Source organism: Triturus cristatus, chromosome 4_2 (assembly GCF_964204655.1).
Source record: "Triturus cristatus chromosome 4_2, aTriCri1.1, whole genome shotgun sequence".
Taxonomy (NCBI): Eukaryota; Metazoa; Chordata; class Amphibia; order Caudata; family Salamandridae; genus Triturus; species Triturus cristatus.
The window spans coordinates 815,232,476-815,259,906 of NC_140586.1; the positions used below are offsets into that span (position 1 = coordinate 815,232,476).

Sequence of the window (27,431 nt, forward strand, 5' to 3'; positions counted from 1 at the left end):
ATCTGAAACACCATGTATTTTCAATGTGGTAATGAGGCTACAAACTGGTGTGGTTAAGAATAGCACCATAACTGCGGTCACGGTGATGGATGCGGAGGCACTGGGCTCAAGGTGACACCCAGTCATCAAGTAATGCACAAAGATGTGAAACAAGGACTGGCCTGTATCACGGGGACATCCATGCCACCTGGTCACAAGTGAATGAGGAGGTCCTTTGTCAAGGGCACATGCAGTGCCCTTTAGGATCCAAAATCCTTGCACCTCAAGGCATGCCCATTGGCCATGGTCTTATATCACAAAGGAGGGCTGGAGAAGGTTTAAAGACCTTCAAGGGTTGACTCCCCTACTCAATATGCCAAAACACAAAATGAAACCCTTACGTTTATGTACATCGAAAGCCTAGCTGGGAACCTAACCCCCATGGAGTGCCCCTTTACATTTTAATAGGACGGTTTCCCTCATCCACTGTATGTGGCATGCTTCATCATTGGGAACCTCCTCCTATTGTGACTAGGCGTCACGATACAAGGAGATTCCCAATGATGAAGCATGCCACCTATGGTGGGTGAGGGAAACCGTCCTATTAAAGGGACACTCCATGATGGTTATGTTCCCAGCTAGGCTTTCGGTGCACATAGACCCAAAGGTTTCATTTTGTGTTTTGACACTGGCCATGGTCAACATGCACTGAGCATGAGATGTATTTTTGTGCCAGGCTGCGTGCCCAGTTCCACTTCATGCAAGCCCGTAGGACATAGCCTTCTTCCTCTGCTCACAGGGCACACTCAGTTTTACACTGTGGCAAAGCAGCATGAATCGGACGGCTGGTGTACTGAGCCCAGGGTCTGGCAAAGGCCACTCTCTGTACCCAGTGAGTACTGAGTGCAAGGGTGTGGACAAAGGCCACTGACCACTGGTCAAAGCCACAGAAGGTACTGAAGGAAGTAGAAATGGGCACAAGTGGCTCCATCCCCATCCTCTGCTATCAACAGCTACTGGCCACGCCCTGCAAGTACCCGGAGCCGCACAACTGGATAACGACATGATGTCTACCTGAACTGCTCAATTTCAATGGTGTTTGGCTTGCTTCTTTTAATATCAGTATGTAAGTGTTTAAATATAGTTAAGTGTGCGTACCATATTATCTATGCAAACCATAGGGTTTGACCAGAAAAACAGCAAATTGATTAGAAATGGTTCCCATCCTTCATTCCCCAACTCTTTAAAAAATAATACCCCAAAGTACTACAATGTCACATTCCACTTTTATCAAAGAAAGAAACACAAAGCTGCAGTCTTTTCAAAACAGGGCAACCAAGCGGGTATGTGGCTTAAAGAAAACCAAAAACACCAACCCAGACATGAACTGCTGCACCGGGGAGCAGTGAAACAAAGAATTGTTTTTAAATCCCATTTCACCAGTGGGGCATACTTGCAACCCTGTAAGCATAAAAAAAAACTGTACAAGCGCTACACACCAGACATAGGTTTAATCTCCAAGAGACAGGCAATGCTAGGATGACCTAACAACAAACTTTATAAATAAAGCTTATAATCCACCCTCCGTGATGCATCCCGTATACCTTTGGGGTTGACTGTGACCTTTGAATTAACAGAAGCTGCCGCCATTGCCTGGGTCTGTGTACTGTGCATGCGAGCCTGGTGTGTGATTTTCGAAAACATCTGGAGAATGTCTCCACCTACAATTGTAGCGCTGTTGAATTAGGAGCTGCAGTGCAGGTGGCGAAATGTCCCTTGGACTAACTAAGGCAGGCCAAAGTCTGCAAACCCATAGACATTGCTAGGACAGGGGGCCCCTGGCTTCCAATAATGACTCAGTAGGGGTCCCCAGATTCCAGCGGGGGTCTACAGAAGTCAAAAGGTTAGGAACCACGCCTTACAGTGGTAACCTGCCTTGCACTGCCCACTCCATTACCTCACACACAGGAACATGTGGTGGATTGGAAAGAGAACCCACAGGAGTATACTGTTGTGGGTGTACCCAACGACTTGGAACGGACCATGAGGGCAGGGGTGTTTGTGGATGAGACCCTGGCCAAAGGGTCCATGTTGTATATTCGGGACGTGAGAGTAAGGAGCACGAAGTGTAGGGCAGTGATAGAAAAATCATGGCGTGTAATCGAGATGAGGCATCCTTGGCGTTTGACAGCGCGTGCATTCTGCGTGGCCCGGCACCTTTTACACAAATTAAGCACTGGTTGTGGCAACGGTATATGTCTGTGTCCGTCCACACCGAGAGGTGCTTTGAAGCAGCTCCCAGCCACACGTACCGCTATACAAAGGAAACAAAAGAAATGAACACATTTGTGGCTTGGCGCTGCTAAGCCTCCTGCGAGACTGCCTCAAACCGGACCTCGGTGGCTCTCGAGACGTGCGCCTCGCGCAGGGCCCTGGAACTGCGCGTGTTGACACATCAGAAGAAGAAGCCATTGCCAACCCATGAAGGCTCCTAGCACACGAGCCCGCCAGTCTCTTTTCCACTCCAGAGGACGTTTACCCTGAAAACACAGGGCAGTGTTTGTGGGCAGTTAAAATCTATTTACCGATAAACCTGCCTGAGCGAATGGAAAATTGAAGGAGTTGACACCACGTGAAGTAATAGCGACAGGTCTGAAGGCGCGCAGTGGACCGGCTGCTGGCAGTGTGTAGACATACCCACATGGTAAATGTCCCCTGAAGGACGCCATACCGTGGCACCGCGGAGAATCCGTGGCAATAATAGCAAAGACGATGGAGAACCGGCGTCTAGCCCCAGCTCCTCTCGGGGTATCTGTGGGCTTGTGGGCAATGACTGATACTGTGGCCCTCACTCAAACGGGCAGTCATTCATTTGGAGTTTATTGCTTTTACTCAAGAAACTCGCATTCATTTCAGTCTATAGTGCCCGTTTCCTCTTCATGGCATGTTTAGTGGTGATGTGTGTAGCTAGAACAATAATGCAATGAAAACTATGGGAATGACATAAATAAATGTTTTTTTTCCTTTGGGCTTAAAACATTGTATTTGCAGCATATTATACCAAAAGCTAAATGGGGATGCAACTTAATTTTATTTTCTATTAAATCCTGCCTTTGGAATAACTTTAGGTCTGGCTTGAAAGCTCAGCTGTTTGTCAGTGCGGATACAATCACAAAAGAAAGATTTCAAAGCTGTATAGAAGGTCTTTGACTCCACCCCTTTTGGTAATCTTTTTTTCTTACATCCACTTAGTGCACCTAAGAAGCTTTTCTTTACTCATAAAAGATAGAGACATTGTAGACGCCTGTCAAAGACAACAGGAGAGAATGGCTTTTGTGTGGTGTGATCCCTGTGACAAATACAGTAAGAAGGGATTAAATCATTTTGAACTCTGATAAATACTGAAGTAAGGAGTCTCACATTGTTACTACAAGACCTAGAACTTTTGCATTGTGAACTCGGTGGCAAACACCACAGGAAGGTCCTTCACACAGAGAGACCTTTTTACACAGAGATCTACTTCAGGAAGGATTAGGGATGTCCAGTGATGCTGGAACAATTTTCAGAGTGGGGGTGCTGCCATCAATGTACTTATAACACCAAAGTCATAGGGATTGTGAAACATTCTTTTTCGGTGTTTATAAATAACATTTTACAGCTGCCAATTAAAATGTATTAATCAAAAAACACATTTCTCAACATTCTCTTCATGTGATGTCATCAGTATAACACCATGCATAAAGAGCAATTGATGGACAGAATGCAGAACAATGTCATACATTCACCCCAGTACAGAGATCGGGGCCTTAATCCATCGCTTTTTTCCTCACCATGCCATTCCAGTTTGAACCCAGCCATATGCACATCAGTCTTGACCCTGCACCCAATGGGATCAACCAGCCTGAACTGCCAGGCCAGGTCCTCCCTGGACTGGGAGCAAGCATCCTAGGACCGGTAACAGGGTTTCATCCTTAATCAACCAAGATAGCATGACTCCAGTGGCATAGAGAGCACAGAACCCATGTCTGGGCATACCTGTCCCACTTGGGGTGACAAATGCAAAAAGAACAATTGATGGACAGAATGCAGAACAACGTCATTCATTCACCCCAGTACAGAGATCTGGGCCTAAATCCATTGTTTTTTTGCTCACCATGCCATTCCAGTTCGAACCCAGCCATATGCAATACCGTCTTGACCCTGCCCCAAATGGGAACAGGCCAGCCCGAACTGCCAGGCTCAGTCCTCCCGAGACTGGAAACAAGCATCCTAGGACCGGTTTTGGGGTTTCACCCCTCATCAGCCAGGATAGCTTGACTCCAGTGGCATGGAGAGCACGAGACCCACGTCTGGGCATACCGGTCCCATTCAGGGTGACAAATGCAAAAAGAACAATTGATGGACAGAATGCAGAACAATGCCATATATTCACCCGAGTACAGAGATCTGGGCCTAAATCCATTGTTTTTTTGCTCACCATGCCATTCCAGTTTGAACACAGCCGTATGCAAATCAGTCTTGACCCTGCGCCCAATGGGAACAGTCCAGCCAGAACTGCCAGGCCAGTCCTCCCTGGACTGGAAACAAGCATCCTAGGACCGGTGTCTGGGTTTCCCCCTCATCAGCCAGGATAGCTTGACTCCAGTGGCATGGAGAGCACAGCACCCACGTCTGGGCATTCCCGTCCCACTTGGGGTGGTAAATGCAAAAAGAACAATTGATGGACAGAATGCAGAACAATGTCATACATTCACCCCAGTACAGAGATCTGGGCCTAAATCCATCGTTTTTTTTGCTCACCATGCCAATTCAGTTTGAACCCAGCCAAATGCAATTCAGTCTTGACCCTGTGCCCAATGGGAACAGTCCAGCCCAAACTGCCAGGCCAGGTCCTCCCTGGACTGGAAACAAGCATCCTAGGACCGGTTTCTCATCAGCCAGGATAGCTTGACTCTAGTGGCATGGAGAGCACAGGACCCATGTCTGGGCATACCCGTCCCACTCGGGGTCACAAATGCAAAAAGAACAATTGATGGACAGAATGCAGAACAATGTCATACATTCACCCCAATACAGAGACCTGGGCCTAAATCCATCGTTTTTTTGCTCACCATGCTATTCCAGTTTGAACCCAGCCATATGCAAATCAGTATTGACCCTGCGCCCAATGGGAACAGTCCAGCCCGAACTGCCAGGCCAGATCTCCTCTGGACTGGAAACAAGCCTCCTAGAACAGGTTTGGGGGTTTCACCCCTCATCAACCAGGATAGCTTGACTCCAATGGCATGAAGAGCACGGGACCCACGTCTGGGCATACCCGTTCCACTCGGGTGACAAATGCAAAAAGAACAATTGATGGACAGAATGTAGAACAATGTCATACATTCACCCCAGTACAGAGACCTGGGCCTAAATCCATTGTTTTTTTGCTCACCATGCTATTCCAGTTTGAACCCAGCCATATGCAAATCAGTATTGACCCTGCGCCCAATGGGAACAGCCCAGCCCGAACTGCCAGGCCAGGTCCTCCTTGGACTGGATACAAGCATCCTAGGACCGGTTTGAGGCTTTCACCCCTCATCAGCCAGGATAGCTTGACTCCAGTGGCATGGAGAGCACGGGACCCATGTCTGGGACTACCCGCCCCACTCGGGGTGACAAATGCAAAAAGAACAATTTATGATCTTTGTGACTGGGGGTGAATGTTTGCACTGTCCAGCATTCCGTCCATCAACTGTTTCTTTTGCATTTGTCACCCTAAGTGGGAAGGGTATGCCCAGACGTTGGTCCCATGCTCACTGCACCACTGGGATTTAAACTAGCCTGGCTGATGAAGGGTGATGCCCTGAAACCAGTCCCAGGATGATTGTTTCTGGTGCAGGGAGGACCTGGCTTGGCAAATCGGGCTGGACTGTTCCCATAAGGAACAGGGTCAAGACTGATTTGCATATGGCTGGGTCCAAACTGGGGTGGTGTGGTGAGCAAAAGAACCCAGATCCTTGTGATTGGGGTGAATGTTTGCATTGTCCAGCATTCCGTCCATCAATTGTTTCTTTTGCATCAGTATTACACCAGTCAGGCTCTGAGTATGCAGATAAGACCTTGGAGTGCCATTTTCGTTCCTCTTTCTTTGCTGCTCCGTTAGAAAGATAAGTACCTTTTTACATCCATCAGTTATTTTGCATTGTTCTTTTGTACTGTGCTTACCGCGCACACCTTAAAAACCCCTTCGGGGCTTAGCGCCGCTAGCGAGCACCCAACGTGGGTGCACCGGAAGCGGGAAGTGGTCCTCTTTCAAGCTCCCCAATTACGCGCTCTCTGAGTGCGAGTCACGTTGCCTCCACAGAAAAGAGCCTGCCCCTCCGTGCTGCAGAAACATATTGCCGGAGGGCCTGTCTAACGCTTCCCTACACTTGCGTGGGCAGGATACAGGCTTCTAATACAGGTTTTGCCTGAGGGGCATCTTGTCACGTTCTGCGCCTCCTGCAGCCCGCCTGTAGTTGTTCTTGTTGTCATTGACTGGGACATATTCTTCTCAGCCTTTGCCTCCTGAGGACATGACCCCAACACCGTCCATTTCTCATGACCCCAACTCAGATCTCCCCTTGGACACCGATAACTCTACTGCCTCTCCTCTTAAAAGCGCTAAAGTACAACAACACAGCACCCATCCCTCCATCTCCTCTTACTCTACTCCTCCCCCTTCAATTCCCCAGGATTCGACCCGGCTGCTATCATCCACCCCAGTTCCTCTGCCTGGACTCCTCTCCCACCAGTCACTGATTATGCCCTCAGCTTCGACAAGGAGGTACGCAATAGGTTGCGCTCTGAGTTTCCCCACCCAGACATTATGGAAAGTGTCACAGAGACCCCGGAATTGGATCCCAACCTGGTGACATTCCTGAAGAGATCTTCGAAGGATCCTAAGAAGAAGATCAACAGATCATGGAAAATCAGTAAACTTCTCGACCTCACTGGGCCACTTTGTAAGATCTTAGAGTTGTCAGTCTCTGCCAAAGAGTCCAATTCCACCATTGACCCAGACACCCTGCCAGGATGGACCCATAAGGCCCTATGTCTTCTGGCAAATGATAATTTTGCTTTCTCTGCAGAACCCCCTAGGTCAGTTTTAAATTTGGATTGACCCCAAGCTTGTAGAATTGGATAACGCTGAGCCGTGTCCAAAGGCTAATGGTCTCCTCTTTGGTGACAAGTTTGTTTGCGATATAGGGACATTTGTGCAGATCTTCACTGAGCTAGATAAAGGACAGTCATCCCTACAAAAGGTACTCCATAACCAACACCTCTCTGGACAGCCGACCAATGCAGAGGGCGATCGACCGGCCGTCCATACCCTTCAAGCCCTTACCAGACCTAACCAGGGCATAAATCGCTCCTGCAATACAAAGCCTTGATCTTCCTTCTAACCCTCTAGGGGGTCGTGGAGGTCACAACTGCTATAATCGTTGCCCCCCACGAAGACAAGAAAACGACACCACTTCCTCCAACACTACAGGGTTTCGTCTGGTCATCAACCTAAAACATGAAGGACGCTTATCTCTCCATTACCATTTTTCTCCCTCAATGCAAATTCCTCCAGTTCCAATGGGAGAGTCAATGGCTCCACTTCAAAGTCCTTCCTTTTGGTCTGTCCTGCGCTCCATGGTGTTTCACCAAGGTGATGCGGCTTGTCGTGGAACAACTTTGCGCAAGAGGAGTCCTGCTTATAATCTATCTAGACAACATCCTCTTGATGGCGCAGGAAAGTCAGATGCTGTTGACTCATCTCTCTTGGACCATCCAGTTACTCCAAGATCTGGGTTTTCTAGTCAAACAGGAAATCCATACTGTACTCCTCCCAATGGAATTTCAGGGGGTTTCAGATAGACTCGGTATCGTCCCTTTTTCTCTACCGCAGCTGAAATTAAAATTGGTACAGAAAGAAATTTGAGCAGCCTTATCCAAGGACAAAGTCTAACTGAGTGTTCTAACCGTGATTGTAAGCCTCTGGCTTCAATACAAGCCATATTTTCAGCTCCCTTACACTATTGAGCCCTTCAGTGGCTCAAGATTTGACACTGACAACGCTGCCACTCCTACTCAGAGACAATCTCTCTCACCCCGGACACCAGAACAGAACTACATTGGCGGCTCGAACACGTCGGCCTGGAATGGCAGGGCCATTTTTGGCTCCCAACCAGATATGAATATTGAATCCGATGCCAGCCAATCAGGTTGGGGAGCCAGATGTGGAAGTATTTCCACCAGCAGACGGTGGAAACCAGAGGAATCTCTTCTCCACATAAGTTGCCTGGAACTCTTGGCGGTCTCTTTTGCTATCAAGACTCTAGAGCCTCACTATTCCAGTTGTTGTGTACTATTAAGAATGGACAACATCTTGGCTGTTCAGTACATCAACAAGTTGGGTGGGACCCAATCCCAGATTCTAGTGGAGATAGCCAAGGAATTTTGGCACTACTGTCTTCAACACAATATCACTGTCCTTGCAGAGTACCTCCAAGGACGCGAGTGGAAACTCCATCCTTCTATTTTCCTTCTTGTCAAGAACCGGTGGGGTCCTTGTGACATGGACCTCTTTGCCGCTTGCCTATTCAATCAACTTCAAAAGTTCTTTTCTTGGTGCCCGGACCCTATGGCTGCCATCACTGATGCCTTTCTCCAGGACTGGCATGGTCCCCTGCACTATGCCTTCCCTCCTTTCCTCTTGATTCCGAGGGTATCAGCCCACACTCGCCTCCATTAAGTGGAGCTTATCCTCATCACCACATTATGGAGATCCCAGCCTTGGCTTTCGGTTCTCATGGAAATGTCCTGCGACTGCCCGTCCTGGATCATCCAATTCCAGGATCATCTTCTGGACTCGTCAGGCTTGCGACATCCTTTGCTGACACAGGGCCATCTCCCGCTAGTGGTGTGATGAATTTCAGGGACCGCTGGCTCTTGCCTGGCATTTTGGAACAAGCTGAAGTCTTCCTCATCTGCTCGTGGTCAGACGCCACCCATAAACGCTATGCCACTGCTTGGCGACGTTGTATGGATTGGTGCAACAGACAGAGTTTGGATTCCTTGGGGGCCCCCATTGTTTATTTAATCAATTTTTGTGCATGTTTGGCATCTTCCTGTTTAGTGTATTCCTCCATTAATAATTACTGTTCAGCAATCTCCACAGGACATGATTTGGTGGATAGCAGACCTGTCAGATATCACCCCTCAGTGAACAAGGTCATGCAAGGTATTCATTTAAGCAATCCTCCGTGACCTAAGTATACAGTTTTATGGGATGTCAATGTTGTTCTGTCCTTCCTTCAAAGGCGGCCAGCTAATTCTGGTCCCTCCAGAAAGCAACTCTCTGTGAAACTAACTATGTTGCTCTGCTTGGTATCATTCAGAAGAGTTTCTGACATGAAGGCTCTGGATCTAACAGGTAAAGTATTTACTCCCAATGGTGTTTCTTTCACTTTATCCAGAAGGACAAAAAACAGATTCTAAAATGATTTCATATCCACACTTTCTGAATAATCCCAAATTGTGTATAGTTCAATGTTTAAAGGAGTACGAAGACCGCACCAGTCAGTTGGTGGTCAGTTACTCATTTCCCCTTTAGAAATAATTTAATGCAGTCTCCTCACCCACCCTAGCGAGATGGGTAAAACTACTTTCGGGGAAAGCGGGCATTGATACATCCAAATCTGGGGCTCATTCTGTCAGAAGGGCTATGGCCTCAAAGTCTTTTCTCCTGGACTCTAAATTACAGGATATCATGAGAGCTGTTGACCGGTCTTCAGAGTCTACATTTAAAACGTTTTACTGTAAACCAAAGAATTTGCATCAGTTGTATTAGACCAGCTTTAAACAAACATAATCCGAAGCCTCTCTTCTTGACATAGAAGGAAAAATATTCTAGTTAACTCGTGTACAATTTTCAATTCTATTAAGAACTCAGAGGTGAGGATTATCCCATCCTGTTCTCATTGCTGTAGAAGTAGAATTAATGCTCATAATCTTTTACCCACCCTATATTGATCATTAATGTTATTTCAATGGTCTATTTGTTATTTAATGTGACTGTATGTAAATCTCAATTGTTGATATTATCAGTTGTAGATCCGAAATTACGTGTATTATATTTTGCTGGCTCAAACCAGAGGAATGATTGAGCACGCTCCAGCAGGCTGATCCTGTTCCCAGTTCCAATTACAGACGTTCCGGAAATTATCGGTCTTGGTTCATCTTGAAGGGATGGTTGAGTTTTTCTGTTCTGAAGTTACAAAGGGACAAGGATATGAACTGTTTTTCGTTGTTGGCAAAGAAAGGGGAATGAAAATGGCACTCCAAGGTCTTATCGGCATACTCAGTGCCTGATTGGTGTGATACAGGTGACGTTGCATAAAGAGAATGTTGGGAAAAGTAGTTTTTTGTTTCAAACATTTCAATTGGCTGCTGTGAAATTTTATCACTAAACAGCGAAGAAAGAGTAAAGCATAATCCGCGCCTCCGGGTCGTTAATAGAATTGAAAATTCTAGATGCGTTAGCTAGAAAAGTTTGCATTCAAGTGTCACACAAATATCAAGTGTAGCAAATGTGCCACACCATTTCAGCAGGTGGGAAGGGTTTGCCATACAGCCAGTGGTGCATTTTGGAGCACTGGTGTGTTACTGCTCTGTCGTTTACAAACAGCACGGTGGAAATGGTCACTAAATGTGTATAGACGTAGTTTTACTGCTAAAACTATATATCACACAAACGATAATGTGTAGAAATTCAGTTGCAGAGAATATTTATTATTTGTGCATCACAAAGTGGAGTGTCTTGATTGGTTTTGATATTATTAACATCTTTGCTTCCATCACACTTGAGAATTACAAAAAGATGTACTTCATTTGTTCTTTCCCAATTGCTGGTATATTTTAAAATATGTGTATAGCTTGTTTGCCGGTATTTTTGTTGTTCTGTGATAGAAAAAACTGACCACCTACAACCTTTCCTTTCGCTTCCTGTATCCAAGCAAGTTTCTCACCCGTCACCGTACGTATCTCACTGCAATCAGAAAAATAAAAGTAAACGCCTGTTTTCCAAAAAGCAGCAATTTGTCAGAGGAGATAGCTTTATATTTGACCTCTGTGCTTGAATAGACAGCAAATGAAAAGATAAACACAACATTTAAAGACATTTTTATTGCTCATTCACCTTCTGAACTCCAGCATTGTTATTTTTTGGGGGTGCTGCAGCACCCCCGCATGCCCACTTCCAGTACCTATGGGGAGGTCTTGGCTTCATTGTGTATATTTGTAATCTTATATTTATTTTTGTGTCAATCAAACTACTTTTTTAATGTAAAAGTTCTACTGGCCGAATATTGATTTATTGTTATTGTGTGCTTTGTAGAGTCATGAGTTTCTAACTTGCACCATCTCCCCCAGTAAGACTTGGGCTGCTCTGCCTCACTGCTAGTGCTAAAGGGGGACCTTTATGACCCTCAGCTTGAGTCCAATAGGTGGGTTGCCTCAAGGGTTGCCTCAAGGCTCCTTTTATTGATCTATCTCCTTACAGGCATCTGCATGGGCAGAAATTGTGTTCATACACACATGTAACTACTAATTGCTCCAAAACCAACCAGTATGAGTCTGACCTTGAGTAGTGGATGGACTCCAAGGGAACAATTATAATCCCTGACATTTTTGAAAACTGAACACCCAAAAGAGTCCAAGGCTGTGTGACTTGAGTGGACCCCACACCATTTGATTACCAACAATTCTCCAGCAGACCTCAACATTTGACTTAGAGCACGCATTTTCCTTACCTTTTTGTGAGGAAAAGTTCCAACATCTGCGTGGAGCCATAAAATTCTTACCATCCTGCTTTCCTACACTTCTCCCGATACAAAAGGTACCCCATTTGTGTGGCTGAGCCTAGTGCCCTTAACACAAAAGTCCCCAAAATGCAACATGGAAACAGCAAGATGTTTTCATTGAATTTCAATCATATTCGCAATGTGAGTAGCTGCAGATTTTGGCCAGGTTGCAGCCGGCACTCATTAAAACTTATCAACCCTAGACATGTCTGAAAACTATATACGCACAGAAGTCTAGTATGGTTTGGCTGCTTGGATCCCACTACTTTTTCTTAGCCAGAATGCTCTGCTAATCACATAATTTTCTCTCCTTATTGTGAGGAAAAGGTCTGGAATCTGTGAGTATTAACAAAAGTCCTGCCCCCTATGTTCTCATCCTTCTCTCAATAATAACTGCACCCGCAACAGGTCCCAAAATGCAACATGAAAACATAAAGATTTTTCAACTAAATTTCAATCATTCTACTGATGTGGTTAGCTGCAGAATTTGGACTCAGGGTTGACCACAACCCAGGGTAACCTATCAACCCCAGACATTTCTGAAAACTAGACACTCAGGGGAGTCCAGGGCAGGGTTGCTTGTGTTAGTCCTACAACATTTTATTGCACAGAATGTCCAGAAAACATCAGAGTTTGGCTAAATTCATAGAATGGTCTCACTTTTCTGTGATAGAAAGTTCCAGAATCTTTGGGGATTGACAATAGTCTGACCACACTTCCCAAACTTCTACCGAAGAAAACTGTGTCCCACTTGTGTGGGTGGGCCTATCATCCTTGACAGAAACTATCAAAAGCTTGACCATGTGAGGGCAATCTAGAGTCCATGGGGTCTTCGCATGGTTACAGTTTTGGTCTTTCACTATAACATTAACCCCTTGTGTGCCACGCCCTTTCCCCGCCCTGTGCCGGCCGTTACATTAGCGGGCGGGGTTTATGACGAGCTGGACTCGTCATGGGCACAGCGCAACCGCGGCCCATGACGAGTCCAGCTCGTCATGGGCACACAAGGGGTTAATGAGGTACACCCACATATAAGGGGTAGCATTTTTATCAGGAGAAGTGCAGGAACTAAGGGCAGTAAGACTTTGGCCATTGGCTAGAATGATCAGAGATTTCTGTCACATAAATATGGAAACATAGGCACTTTTAACATGGGAAAAGTGACGCAAAAGTGGCACAAGGAGCCTGTAAATCTACCCCATAGTATTTATGGGTCATACCTTAATGTTCGCGGGGCATTCAGGGCAAGGAAATGTGCTGGTATCCATGCAAGCCACATTACTCTGGATTCCCCTCTGTCTCTATATAGCAGAAATGTTCAGGGTTTGTAGGGTTCCCTGGGTGCCTGTTGACCTAGAACCTTAATACTTCAGATATTCTCATGAGAAATGAGAGGAAAATTAATGAACTAAGCAACGCAGGAAGGGGCGAGCTTCTCTTGCAGCCAGAGATGGGGTCTGAAACGAGAATCCCACTAATGTGAGAGGGAATACCTGCCAATGGTGCAAGGGCGTGATGCTCACGTTCTCAGCACTAGATGTGGCATGGACAATGTGAAAGGCATGTCCGCCACGCCTAAGCAGTTACCTTCAATAATGAATGGCTATACCTTAGCAAATCTGTGTAAATGACTTTCTGTATTTTGATATGAAACTGGTATTTCCTGAAAATTAAACCTAAAAAAAGGAGCACCTCATTTATTATATAGGTACACCAGCACACTCCCCTGTTATCAGAATAACTAACTCAAAGTTTGTCACTATATGCTTTTCCGTTGGAAATTAGTAATAGTGTCTGCTTGATCGGTGTAGAACTGCAAGATAACCAGCAAAATTAACATCCCATGATTTCCTATTCTTAGCAATCCGTATGTCTGTACTATCACTCTAATATCTTTTGCATGGCATTCATACATTGTTAGATATAAAAATCTTTCCTGTCCCATCACAGGAACAATTAGTATAATGTAACAATCCCAGCCTTAGAAGAGTTGAGATACATGTTCCAAAAAAATTGTTTGAAGTTTGCTTTCACCAACAACACAACTTTTCAGAATTCTTCCCTGTAATCCCAATGTCCATCAATAAGATACCTGGCAAGCAATAGTTCTTGGCAATGGAAAGCCAAGATTTATGTAGCAAGATTCTAGCTGTAGCAACACTGTATCTCAGTTGCTGAGCAAAGAACGTTATCAACCATAATTAAAGTTATTCCTAGATATCCAACATAGCCGCGTCTTTCCTGAATGTGCATGAGTGTCTGACCAGCTGGGAATCATAGTCTGTCAGTTTATTGCCACATAGCACGCTCTCCACATGATCATCGTCAATCCTTACAGTGCCGGTATTCTGTGGTGACCACCAGCCTCAATCCATACAGTGCCGGCATTCTGCGGTGACCGCCAGCCTCAATCCATACAGTGCCGGCATTCTGCGGTGACCACCAGCCTCAATCCATACAGTGCCGGCATTCTGCGGTGACCGCCAGCGTCAATCCATACAGTGCCGGCATTCTGCGGTGACCACCAGCGTCGATCCATACAGTGCCGGCATTCTGTGGTGACCGCCAGCGTCAATCCATACAGTGCCGGCATTCTGTGGTGACCGCCAGCGTCGATCCATACAGTGCCAGCATTCTGTGGTGACCGCCAGCCATTTCTTCCCTAAAAGGCACTTAGCAGGAGTGTGTTTGGATTGGAATATCGCTCTGCTAAACTCAAGGTAGACTAAGCGGTAATCAGTGTCTCCAGCCTCACTTCCGAACAATGTTTTGGTAAGGAGACCGTCTTGTGCTGTTGTGTGGGTTTTCCCATTAGTGGAGATTTTGATGGGGCCAGATCTTGAGATCCTCTGCTAACCCATGTACACGTGTTCAGTGGGTCTTGTGTTCTAGTTGTGGTGGCCATGTCTCCCTGTTTTACTGCGTGTAAGTCTTTCCAGTGGCGGTGGAGGGTCTTGGTCTTGTAGACTGTGTGTATCATACTTCAGTTTGTCAGTGCTTCACTGTTATCAGAGTGCAGACTTTTTTCTGGTTGCTGTGATCTCATTGATGTGGGTCTGAGGGGAGTTAGGGCCAGGTGGATCTGAGTCTTGAAGCCTTCCTCCATCCTGTGTTAATGCGTTCAATGGCTATGGTGTGCGGATCAGTAACTTACTTTCGCTTGCATGCAGGCTGCTATGTGCAGACTGTGTGATTCCACTTGGTGCTTCCATATTAGGTGGTGTTTGCAACCTTGCAGCACACCATGTAAGTGTGATAAGTGAGTCTTGTATTTTGGTTACAGTGTGGTATTAGTATCTTCCCATCATAAGAATACAGACCGTTGTGTGCTGGTTGCATGTTTCCCCATTGTGGCTCTATATCAAGTTTTATGTGCAACAAACTAACATTGACGGTGAATAGCGAGTCTTGTGTTTTGGTTTTGATGTGATGGTTGTGAGTTTCCCCGTGGTGGCTTAGTATTAGGTTTTGTTTTGTGACCTGTCTACAGATCTTGTCGTTGTGATTCATGAATCTTAAGTTTCTATGGCTTAGTACACCTCAGTGTCTCATTTTAAGATTCCGCCTGAGACAGTGCATGCGCTGTCGGCGAAATCTTTTGTAAACAAAAAAAAAGCTTACAATGGGCATAAAGCCTGCCCATTGCTTACAAGTACTTACTATTGGTTGGCGTTTGGCGTCACTTTTGTTTCCGTGCTTCTTATTCGTCAGTGCATCCTGTTTCCTCCTGGGGCTTGAGTGTTTGTCCATGCCATGGAGCATGGACCAAGTTGAGCTTCCTGTCTTTGGCCAATGTCCTTCCACTGGCTGATACTTTGTTTTTTTCATGCACTCTATAAGAGTGTATGTGTCTCGTTGTGTTGCTGCTCCCTTCCTCGTGTTGCTAGGCCCCTGCCCTCCTCCCACTGGCAATTGTGTTCCTGCTCCCTCCCTTGCTACCCCCATACCTCCCTCATGTTGCTTCTGGCCCATCACCCTCCCGCTGTCCGTTGTGCTTCTGCTTTTTCCCTTCTTCCCAGCCTCCCTCATGTTACTTTCCCCCACCACAGATTCCCTCCCCCTCCAACCTTCCTCTCCACCACAAAGAAACAAATCACAAAACGGCCACTCAACATTGACCAGCTTATTTGGAGAGTAAGCATTCCTATGCAAAGTATCGGAGAATCGACCAGCTGACATGCTCTCATTCACACTGCAGATACGAGTCTGATTCTGCACTAAGGGCCAGATGTACGACCCTATTTTGCATGTGCAAACGGGTTTGCGAACCATTTGCGCATACAAAATCTAACAGGGCCATGTACAATCCCTATTTAGCAGGTCGCAATTTTTTGGTGACTCGCTAAACAAGAATTGTGAGTCGCTATTAGGAAGAGGCGTCCCAAGGGCATCCCTTCCTAACAGTTAGTCAGAGGCCTATGTAAGAATGTTTTGCGACCGCAATTGCATTCACAAAACACTCGCAATTTACCGCCCTCTACAAGAGGGTGGTAAAGCACTCGCAAAAGTGGAAGGGGTCCCCGGGGGATCCCTTCCCCTTTGCGAATGCAGGGAAAAATATTTTTTAGGGGCAGGCAGTGGTTCCAGGGACCATTACTCGCCCGTAAAAATGAAACTAAAACGTTTCATTTTTCTTTTTTGAAATGCATCCCATTTTGCTTTAAAGAAAATGGGCTACATTTAAAAACAAGCATTTGCAATGCAATTGGTCTCGCCTTTGGGACCTTATATGTATTTAGCTATGCAGGACATTAGCCTGGGTGCTGAAACATCTACTGTTCTTTAACATGGAGGGAAAGTAAGCAGCAAACTGTGTGACTCGCCAGGTATGGGAACACATGGAGAGAAATATTGCCTTTCAGCAGGACATGGTATAGTCCAAAGCTCTGTTTTTAATATAAAAGCAGGGCCTTCGGTGGTCATATATATGAAAATACAGGATTTGGAAAAAAAGATTTTTGTCTACGGGTGCTCGTGGAAGACAATTTCTATGGACTGGAATCTAGAGAATGCTAAAGTGATTTTGGTATCTTACTGACCTCCGCTGGTCGTTTTCTATCAAGACAGTTAAATAGAGGCAGTTGAACAGAAAAAAAGTCCCTAAGCGGAAGCAGACAAGTCCTAGGGCTGAACTCCAGAGCCCACAAAGTACATACACATTTCAGTATATACTAAAGTATATACTAAACTCTATATATTAAAGTATATACTAAAGTATATACAAGAGGTCTCGAATGCTCGACCTACAAAACTGCTTTATTTAAAAGCAGTCCCAGACATGGAGGTCTGCTGAGCCCAGCAAGCCACCATACCTGGGAGGGCCAGCCGTTCCTAATGGGGTCGCTAATTGCGAGTGCCTCAATAATATGCATGAGGCATGCAATTTGCGACCCCATTAGAAATCGCTAACAGTGTCTCAGACACTGTTGTCCATGGCATTTAGCGACTCGCAAATTGCAACTCGCAATAGAGCACAATTTGCGAGTCGCTAAATGACATGGTCGCACTTCTGGCCCTAAGACACCTATGTGCAATGCTTGTATATGAGGGGCCTGACTTGGACTGAATCCTGGATCTTGCAAATGCTGCCACTGTAATGTGAACTTTAAAACTACACAGCACTATTTATTACACTATCTTCGTACGCAAAATACATTAAACCATCAGTGTCATAAATGAACAAGCAGTGGCAAAGCAAATAGGTTTTGTGTATGCAAGAGCTATTTGACTTTGTGAATGTTTTTTAGACATATTGCACAGCAGCGTGTGCTGCTCTGTAACACCGCTTAAAGAAAAATCTCTCCATGACGCACTCACCGCTGGCAGCATCATAGCGCTTTTTAGGATGCTGTGCAACATGTCTAAAAAATAAATTGTCAAAGTCAAGCGATCTCGCATAGGCGAAGCCTATGAATATAAAATTATGCAGGTTGTGTGTCTCCTTGCGCCCCTTGTGCAGATTGTCGGCTGATATTGATGAGTAGGTGACACACCAGGCCTCCATCGCCCCATCTGCAGATTGCTGGCTGATATTGATGAGGTGACAAGCCATGCCTCCACCACCCCATCTGCAGATTGTTGGCAGATATTGATGAGTAGGAGACACACCATGCCTCCACCGCCCCATCTGCAGATTGTTGGCTGATATTGATGAGGAGGGGACACACCATGCCTCCACCGCCCCATCTGCAGATTGCTGGCTGATGTTGATGAGGAGGTGACACACCACGCCTCCACCGCCCCATCTGCAGATTACTGGCTGATATTCATGAGGTGACACGCCATGCCTCCACCGCCCCATCTGCAGATTGCTGGCTGATATTGATGAGTAGGTGACACACCATGCCGCCACCGTCCCATCTGCAGATTGTTGGCTGATATTGATGAGGAGGTGACACGCCATGCCTCCACCGCCCCATCTCCAGATTGTTGGCTGATATTGATGAGGAGGTGACATGCCAGGCCTCCAACCGCCCCATCTGCAGATTACTGGCTGATATTGATGAGGAGGTGACACGCCAGGCCTCCACCGCCCCATCTGCAGATTGATGGCTGATATTGATGAGGTGACACGCCATGCCTCCACCACCCCATCGGCAGATTGCTGGCTGATATTGATGAGGAGGTGACATGCCAGGCCTCCACCGCCCCATCTGCAGATTGATGGCTGATATTGATGAGGTGACACGCCATGCCTCCACCGCCCCATCGGCAGATTGTTGGCAGATATTGATGAGTAGGTGACACACCATGCCTCCACCGCCCCATCTGCAGATTGTTGGCTGATATTGATGAGGAGGGGACACACCATGCCTCCACCGCCCCATCTGCAGATTGCTGGCTGATGTTGATGAGGAGGTGACACACCATGCCTCCACCGCCCCATCTGCAGATTACTGGCTGATATTCATGAGGTGACACGCCATGCCTCCACCGCCCCATCTGCAGATTGCTGGCTGATATTGATGAGTAGGTGACACGCCATGCCTCCAAAGCCCCATCTCCAGATTGTTGGCTGATATTGATGAGGAGGTGACACGCCAGGCCTCCACCACCCCATCTGCAGATTACTGGCTGATATTGATGAGGTGACACTCGATTCCTCCACCGCTCTTGAGGGCAGATTAAAAGAAAAGTTTATTGTCCGTTTTTCACAGCTGACCCATTTTTGACTCCTAACCTTTCCGAGAAGGACTAATCTCTGAGGCTTGGCCCTTCCGTAATTACTTCTGTGTGTCCGGCGGCTTTCCCTCGTCCAATCAAGCAGGCAGCTGTGGGTTGACAGGTTGGAGCAGTTAATCGGAGTTTCTAATTTGGAGCTGCACTAGATAGTCTTAACAAGCGTCACGTGACTGAAGCAAGGAGTAGATTGAAACTGAGGGGCTCAACCTTCATGGAAAAGCCGCAAGTGTCTGTCCTCTGGGAAACCTTTTGTTACAGGAGTTTGCCAGGCCAAACCTTAACTTAAGGCAAAATACATTGCCAAATAGTTTTGTTGGTTTCTACAAGGCATCAGCCCTCAGTAACAGGTCTGGTGTTCTTTCGTTTGTGTATTTTTGACCTTGTGGAGGGCGGCCCTGCAGAGGCCAGTCCTTGCTCAGGCCTGCACCTGGAGTATTCATCAAAATGCGGTGTGATCCAGTTTTGTGTCTTTGTTCAGTGCTGAGAAATCAAAAAAAGCTAAATATGTATTTATTCATTTCAGCGTTCTGTGTAGCGCCTACAAGACCCTAGAGGTGTAAGAACCCTGAACCTAGGAGCACTTTCACAAGTCATATAGAAGAGTCTGCAGGTCACTCATTGGGTTCACAGTGGCACCTGCCTACCTATATTGTCTCCCTTTCTCGCATTTCAACAAAAAGAGGAGCTGGAGAGTGAAAAATAAGGAGAAAACAGTTTACCTTCAACTCATAATCTTCCAACAAAGTACCCCCCACCCCTATTTTCCTACACCCATAAACTATACTTCTGTTATGAGGCCCATTCGAAAACCTGCATGGTAAGGGCACTCACCATAAACTTTGGGCCTTCAGTTTGGGGGGTGTACCAGTATAAATCTAAGTGTGGCGTCAATGAAAAAGCCTCACATAAGCAACCACCGGAAGCCTGTGTTGGAACCTTTTACCTAAATTGTAGTATTTAACATCTGAGCAATCATGCTTATGCTAATTTAAGACTTTGTGCAATTCTTCCATTTTAGACGAGGCATCGTAGCATCTCCGATGATCACTGCGGCTGTCGTTATTTTCGCTGTAATAAAGAATCTATAGGCTCCGCAACAGAAGACAAGATGTTCCCAGTTACTCTGCATGTGATGAACCTAATCAAGAACAACCTAACTTTCTCAGACCGAGCAACACACTATGTAACGAGTCCTGTCAGACGAATAGGCTCCGGGAATACCAGAGTCTAATGAAGCAGAACTGAGAGAGAATCTTCAAATGTATTCTGTAGTAAAATGTTTCTTCTTTCTTGTTCCTCATTGGTGCATACCCTGTGAAACATGTATTTTTTTAGTAAATGTATCAAATCCTTTGTCTAAAGTTCTATAAAGGGACCCGAGCTCACCTTTTCCCTTTCTTAGAAGGCGAAACTATGCTCGATTTCCAGTAAAGCTTTACTGAGTTCTTGTGTTTTCTGATGTATATGTTTATGTGCTTGATTGATTGATGGCCCGGCTAATATTCTTTGAGTAAACTTTTAAACTTTCGTCCTTGTTTGTCATTCTTATTGAGAATGTTTACAGCTTTATACTAATGTACAAGATATAGTCAAGGAGAGACTGGTCCTTCGGGGAGCACGAAAGTCTGTCTGGGACTGCACCCCTCCAGGACCAAGCAGTTGGCACACATTAGGGCAAGTAACTGAGACACAGGTTTGTGCACCAACATCTGCTGGATTGTGCTACCAACTGACTGAACCTGCCATCATTGGCACTTTCTTATGCATCCACTGAAGAGCCCTCCCAAACTAGATCTCCTGTGCTAGGTGAATAAGGTGTAGTGTGGCGGACAACGCTTATAATGACTTCTACACTAATCCCTGCAGCTACATGGGTAGAGTCCCCAAGACGAGAGACTTTACACCTCTCTAGGTCTGTTTGACCCTCACAAAAAAAGTTAACAATGCGTTAGAGGGACTGCCAACAACTTTTAATCATGTAGACCCTCGGCACATGGTTGAAAACAAATTACACCCTCAGACCGCAGGTTAATGAACGGCTGACATGTTTCATTGCCAGGAACGTTTTTGGGCAAAATCATCGGGGCTCACACTGTGACCCAACAGTACAGCGCACCTCAAAAACGTAAGAGGAAGACAAAAAAAATGATGGGTGGTCAAATGCGTTACACATAACAGTAGATAAAGAGAATCATGTCTGTGAGACAAAGTTAGCTATTTATATTTATTTACTACCACGTCACCAGAAGAACGGCTACCAGTGGTCAACGGGCTCAGTAGCAGAATTAACGCAACTTGAATGAACCACCTGAAAAGTATGAAATAAAAATTTATGAAAGTAGTAAAAAAACACAGCCAAACTGCTGCGGACACCAACCATGCTGGAAATAAAACATAACACACCTCCAAGAAGTGGGGAGACAAAACTCACCTGCTGTGCTGGAGGTTCAGACTACACTTCAACATGCACACTGAGAAAGCTGGTGACAGCAGGGGAGCTAAACCCCCGGGATACCTCCCACTCATGAAATCACAAAATAATTGCTAGAGCGTAAACGCAGGAGGTGCCATCTTGAAAGTATGCTCAAATCAAAATGGCCTCTGAGGCTTATGGCCTCAAGTATTCAGCCAAAGGGTATTACTACCAACATCTTGAACAAAAACGAAAATCAACCCAATACACAAGCTTGTTTGGGGGAACATTCTGCTTTAATGAGTGACGTCTTGCATCAAGGGCCCCATTCGTGGTAAAAAGGAAAGGGGCAGACCAGAGCAGACTCCCTCAGTCCCAGCCCAAAAAAGCCATCCTACTATGTTATGGAGTGAGGGACAAGGTGGAGGAGAAAAGGACAGAGAGAAAAGGAGACCATGATGCTAAAGGGATGGAAAATCCTCACCCAGCCTAGAATTCAACCAGGCCAGCAAGTACAGCAGCGATATAATCGTGCCGTAGGGGTGTTAAATATGTATCTGATCTTCATGTGTTTTATATTTTTGATACCTACTGACCGCCGTAAGTTTGGTATGCTTTGTGTATGTTGCTTCACTGTGCTCCAAGAATGTTATGTACAGAAAGTTCAATAAAATTAAAAAAATATATATATATATGTATCTTATGCCATTTCACTCAATCAATAAGCCCAACCATATCTGTTTGCTCAGAATAAATCCACCTGGCCCCTTTTCTGATTAGAGCCTTACGTCTCCGGTCTAGTCTTTCAAGCACCAATCACCTAAACTTCAAAAGACCATGGCGTACTTCTCTGACATTCTGAACTAATTTTGTTGTCAGCCTCCCTGTCCTGAGAGTGCTCATTTATTTGCAATTTTATACAGTGCGGAAATAGCCCGAAAGCATCAGAGCGCTTTACAACAGTAGCAGGATACATGGTTTACAGAGAGTTCCAGTCACAGTAAATAAACTCAGACATTTATCTCAGTAGATGTGGGCAGGCGTTTCCACCTGAGACCGTCACAGCAGTTGGTCAAAAGTCAGTTACACAGTTTAAGCATCGATTTAGATGGTGGGCTCAAATAACAAAGATAGTTCAGAACGTGGTGGGTGGAGAGAGTACCTATGCCTGTGGGAGGGTGATTAACCAAGGTGTCTGTCAAATAGGAGGAGCTTGAGGTCCTTTTTGAAGGTGCCGAGGCAGGTGGTTAGGCAGAGGGAGGGAGGCAGAGAGGTTCAGATTCCAGTGACACTACAAGAGAAAGATTGGCTCCTGTATCGTAGTCGACTGAAGGTAGGGGTTCTAGGAGCAGGATTGGGCATTTCTGGAACCCCAATTTGCTCTGGGGTTTTTCAGTTTCTTGTTTAGATAGGAGGAGAGCAGCACCCTGTGGGTAACGCAGGGGGTTTTGAATTGGGCCCTTGATTCAATGGGAAGCCATTGGAGGGGTCGCAGACCTGGGGAAATGTGGTCAACGTTCTATAGACCTTATGTATTCTTGCCACTGTATCTTCGCCTTTCTGCTGGTCAAGCCAATACAGAACAAACCACAAGGACATTTCAATCTGTAGATGATAAAGCAAGAGTTAAAATTGCTCCTTTTATTTTGATAGCAGATTCATCCATTGCTCAATATTATGCTTTGAGGTGGCTTCGAACATTTACAGATGCTGCATCTCCTGCAGGGGTAATGGTCCTTGCTCGTAGGCGGTCTCTCCTTCCAAAGATCTGTACGGACTGCATTTAACCCTCTTCCAGGTTAATACATGGTGTTCCCAAAATTTGAATAGCTCTTATAGACCATGGAATAGAGCGACCCAAAATAAATTAAATAAAGTTTTTTATTCTCCTCTCACTGTTAGCTGTCAAGTTTCCAGTTATTCTAATTATATCAACTGCACTATGTCTACGTAACAACTCGTTCCTTCATTAGAACAACAAGAAAGATCCCCCCCAAAAAACAGTAAGTCTCCGAAGAAACTCAGGTTGTAAATCAGACAGGTACAATGCAAATCCCTTGCCAAAATGTTGCCTAGTAATTTACTAGATGTTGTCTAAATGGGATTCTAACTTAATAGAAGCACCGGATCAGCCCTGGTATCTGTCCTCTGGATGATGCCAACTTACTCTCCAGACTAAAAAGTTGTGGTCTACATGATACTTACTGAGCTGACCTGGGTTTCGTCTTCTCTAGAGAATAGATCTCAAAGAGTCCTTCTAGGCAATTTCTCATCTGACTCAAAAATCTACCCACTGATGTGCCTCAGGCGTCCAGTCTTTCCTCCTATTTAATTAATGTTTACAGGCTCCCAGTGGTATCTTGTGAAATTCCGTGCATGGAACTTAGGTAATAGGAGCGTTCCAAGAAAGGTCCCTCGATTCTAAGAATGTGCGGAGACGATGACAGTCGAAGGTGGTAGGAGGAGCTGGCTGAGGTGTATTCCTTGTACTTGAAATAAATCTTCTCTACTAAAACAAGTCCTGCTTATGATTCCTGCTTCATTACACTCCCTCTTATAAAACTGATAATCCCTTATGGCTGCAGGTTCTATACTTACCCTGAGAGTACTCAGGTCCTTTTTTATCTTAGTGGATCCTCTGTCACATCAAATGGCCTCTCTGCATGTGTAACATCAAGACCTGGAAGAAGCCAAATTGACTCAAAATAAACATTAAAAAATGTAAATCTTGCCGCGGTCACCTTCTATTTTTGCCTGATACTCGTGGCCAGTATTGAAAGATTGGGTACAAAGTCCTGGCATGATTATCTGGGCCGGACTGGCCGTAGCGGGCATCGGGCATTTCCCCGGTAGGCTGGAAGAGTGGATTTGTTACTGGGGAACAGTTTTGCAGTGGTGCTGCAATATCGGCCCCCACTCACAAAAGCAGCAGTGCTTCACAATTGTACACGCCCCCACCCCAGGGGGTGAGGGGTGGGAAGGGCTGGTCCGACAAAATTGCCAGGGCTCCTTTGGGTTCCCAGTCCTGCCATGATGTTTAGAGACAGAAAACTGACTATTGGTAATCAGATGTCTGCATTGGTCTCCTTTTCTGTACTTTCTGGATGTTACATCTTTGGCTCACTATGCTTCACTTTAAGCAGGAAATCTATCATTGCTGCAATATTTTATGCCAGACTTGGCTATTGTAATTTCATACACTGTGGGATCTCTAAAAATCTTTCTCAAAGATTACAGAAATTTCATAATCAAGCTACCAGACTGGTTACTGGTACTCCACGCCTGTTTTTTCGGTCAGCATGCCGCTAGCCGAACTGCATTGAAAGTAGAATTTCTTTTAAAATGATCTATATTTTACACAAATGCCTGAGTGCAGAAGGGCCTGAAATCACAAGAAAATAAATCTGCAAATTCGTTCCTTGAGACCTTCCTCCGCCTCCCTTCTTTCTCAATGCCCCCTCCCCCCTTTAAAGTGGTAACTTTTACCAAGCATTGACAAAGCGATAGGTTGTGTCTATGGGCGACCTACTGGCCTTGGCAATGGGATGAGTGGGGTCAATGGGAGGAAGTAGAGGTGGTGAAAGGAAGGGCGGGTGGTTGGTGGAGAGCAGAACGTTAAGAAAGTGATATGGAACGTCAGCGCTTCCCGCATCATGGCTCTTTTTTTACTTCTATCTGTTGGAAGGGGAAGAAAAGAACCAGGGATGGGTGTTGGTGGAGGGGAGAACAGCCAGGGGCATTAATAGTGCTTACCTTTTAAAAGGAATAAGTGCCACGGTCATCATCAGGAGGCCAGGGTAGCTTGCACTACACATTGCCCCTGCCAGTGCTGCCAACGACAGTACCTACACAACTATTAACCTTCACACTGCTGCAAGTGTGGCAATTCAGACTATCCGAGAGCCTGAAAGCTATAAGAATGGCTTGTTGTGTGGCAGGTATTAGTAATTTTTAATGTATATTAAGTTAGTGAACACATGTTGTTCTGCTCATCTTCAAATTACACAAATAGTGCCACCATGTGGCAGACTGTTCTAAGAGCCGGAGTTGACCATGGAGTGCCAGCGCCAAACACCGGAAACCACCAGCTCAAATTAAACACTGGACGTTAAAAACCACAGACGGGGTAAGTCGGGGAGGGAGCGATAAAAGCAAAATGGAGTGAGGAAGGGATAAAAGCAAAATGGATGATGGGTGGGAGGGAGCGATAAAAGCAAAATGGATGATGGGTGAGAGGGGGCGATAAAAGCAAAATGGACGGATGGTGGGACACATTATAAAAGCAACACAAACGGAGGTTGGGAGATATAAAACAAATGTTACCTGACTCAGAGCTTGAGCAGTGGATGGACACTCATAAAACTAAATTAATCTGTGCTTCGTCCATGTGCTACCGAAAGAAAAGGAATTGACGCCGAACAAGTGCTGTCCAATTAGTAGGCAGCAGAGAAGAGTGACAATGATGCCAACGAATGGTGAGCAATGGGTGGGCTCCAGGACCATTATTCAAAACAAAAGTCTTCAAAGCGAGAGCGCATTCGCATACACATGATCACGCAGACGAGACCTAGAAACATCTCATTCCTCACTCTCTTTAGGAAACAGTTAAAAAAACATTCTCTTTTCATTAATCCTTAGTGCCAAGAGACCATTTCATGAACATTGTCCTTAAAAATACCTATTGACATGACACATATTATACCTAAAGAAGGCATGATGATGGACAGATCACCTTGCTTGTGACCTCAGATATGCTACACCATGTTTGAAAATATGTTAACATAAAAAAAACATGTTTCCTTAAACTATTAGAAAGTTATTGTAACAAAGAGTGACCTCCTGGCCGGAAGGGCCGCGCCAGTCCTCAATTCTGTGTCACTCGCTACATTAACGTTCTTTGCAATATCGTAGTGAGGGCCATCCTCATGCCTAGAAGGCAAATGGGAACCTATTCCTAAATCTTAACATTTGGTGATGGAGTTGTTGCTGGGAAAAATGCGTTGTCAGCAATTGCGTGCTTCACTACTATCCGTTGCTCTTATGTCATCTGAACCACTGAGGTACCTTTCCATCTGTGCTAGAGTAGGCATTCCATGCTCTCGGCCAGGTGGCCAAAGATAGCTTGATGGACTGACAACAAGCACCAGGGCTTGTGCGCTTCACTATTGATAGGGCTAACGCTGTCCTCTCAAGGACACGCCCTGCTGACGCAACCCCTTTCCTTTGTCCCCGATGTAATTCCACATATATATGTAGCGCTTCATACCCTATTGCGAGACACAAAGTGCAGTATCCACTGGGTAGCATGCTTCGCCATGGGGATGTTATATTGGTGGGTTATTCCATCGGAAACTCATACTGGAGGGGTGTCCGAGGGATTACCCTCCTCCCACGCACGGAATGGTTCGTGCTGAGGGGGTAAGGGAAAAGGAGAAATAAAGGAACCCGGTGGAACAAGCTTCGTGGTGCAGAATACCACAGACACTGTGTTGCTATCTCATTAATCCATCACCCGGGCACCAGTAAGTTCTCTTTATCCAACAGAACAGGGGAGAGCTTGGTTTGAAGGGTGTTGGATTTGCAGCAAGGTATACTTCAGAACTATCTTGGTGTCCAGCATGGGTGACCAGCGTGGTGCTCCCATCCTGCAAGGAGTCGCAATGTTTAATAGTCTGGGGGAGAAAAGTTGTGAAATACCGTGCATGCGCATTCACAGGGGCGGCTTCTCCATGTGGGCGGAGGAGCATCGCCCCACTGCTTTCTCGCCGTGCGAGAAGCAGTAACATAAAATGGTATGCATACCATTTTATATTACTGCTTCTCGCACTGCGAGAAAGCAGAAGGGTTTGGTTGGGGACAGGCAGGTGGGCGGTCCTGCAACAGAGCAGGGGAGGAATGGCTAGCCCAATGTTACGGGGCCTGGATGTTTGGTCAGCCCTCTGGGACCGACCAAACCAGACATGTGCACTCTGCCATTTTCTCCA

At 45.8% G+C, this 27,431-nt stretch overlaps 1 long non-coding RNA gene across 1 annotated transcript in view; it reads left to right on the forward strand.

The window, feature by feature from the left end:
• LOC146835103 (uncharacterized) overlaps positions 1–20,561 on the forward strand; it is a 139,078-nt gene extending 118,517 nt beyond the window's left edge. Inside the window, exon 2 of the long non-coding RNA XR_014960386.1 lies at positions 20,053–20,561. This is a non-coding gene — a long non-coding RNA (uncharacterized LOC146835103). The remainder of the gene's footprint in view (positions 1–20,052) is intronic.
• The last annotated feature ends 6,870 nt before the right edge of the window (positions 20,562–27,431 follow it).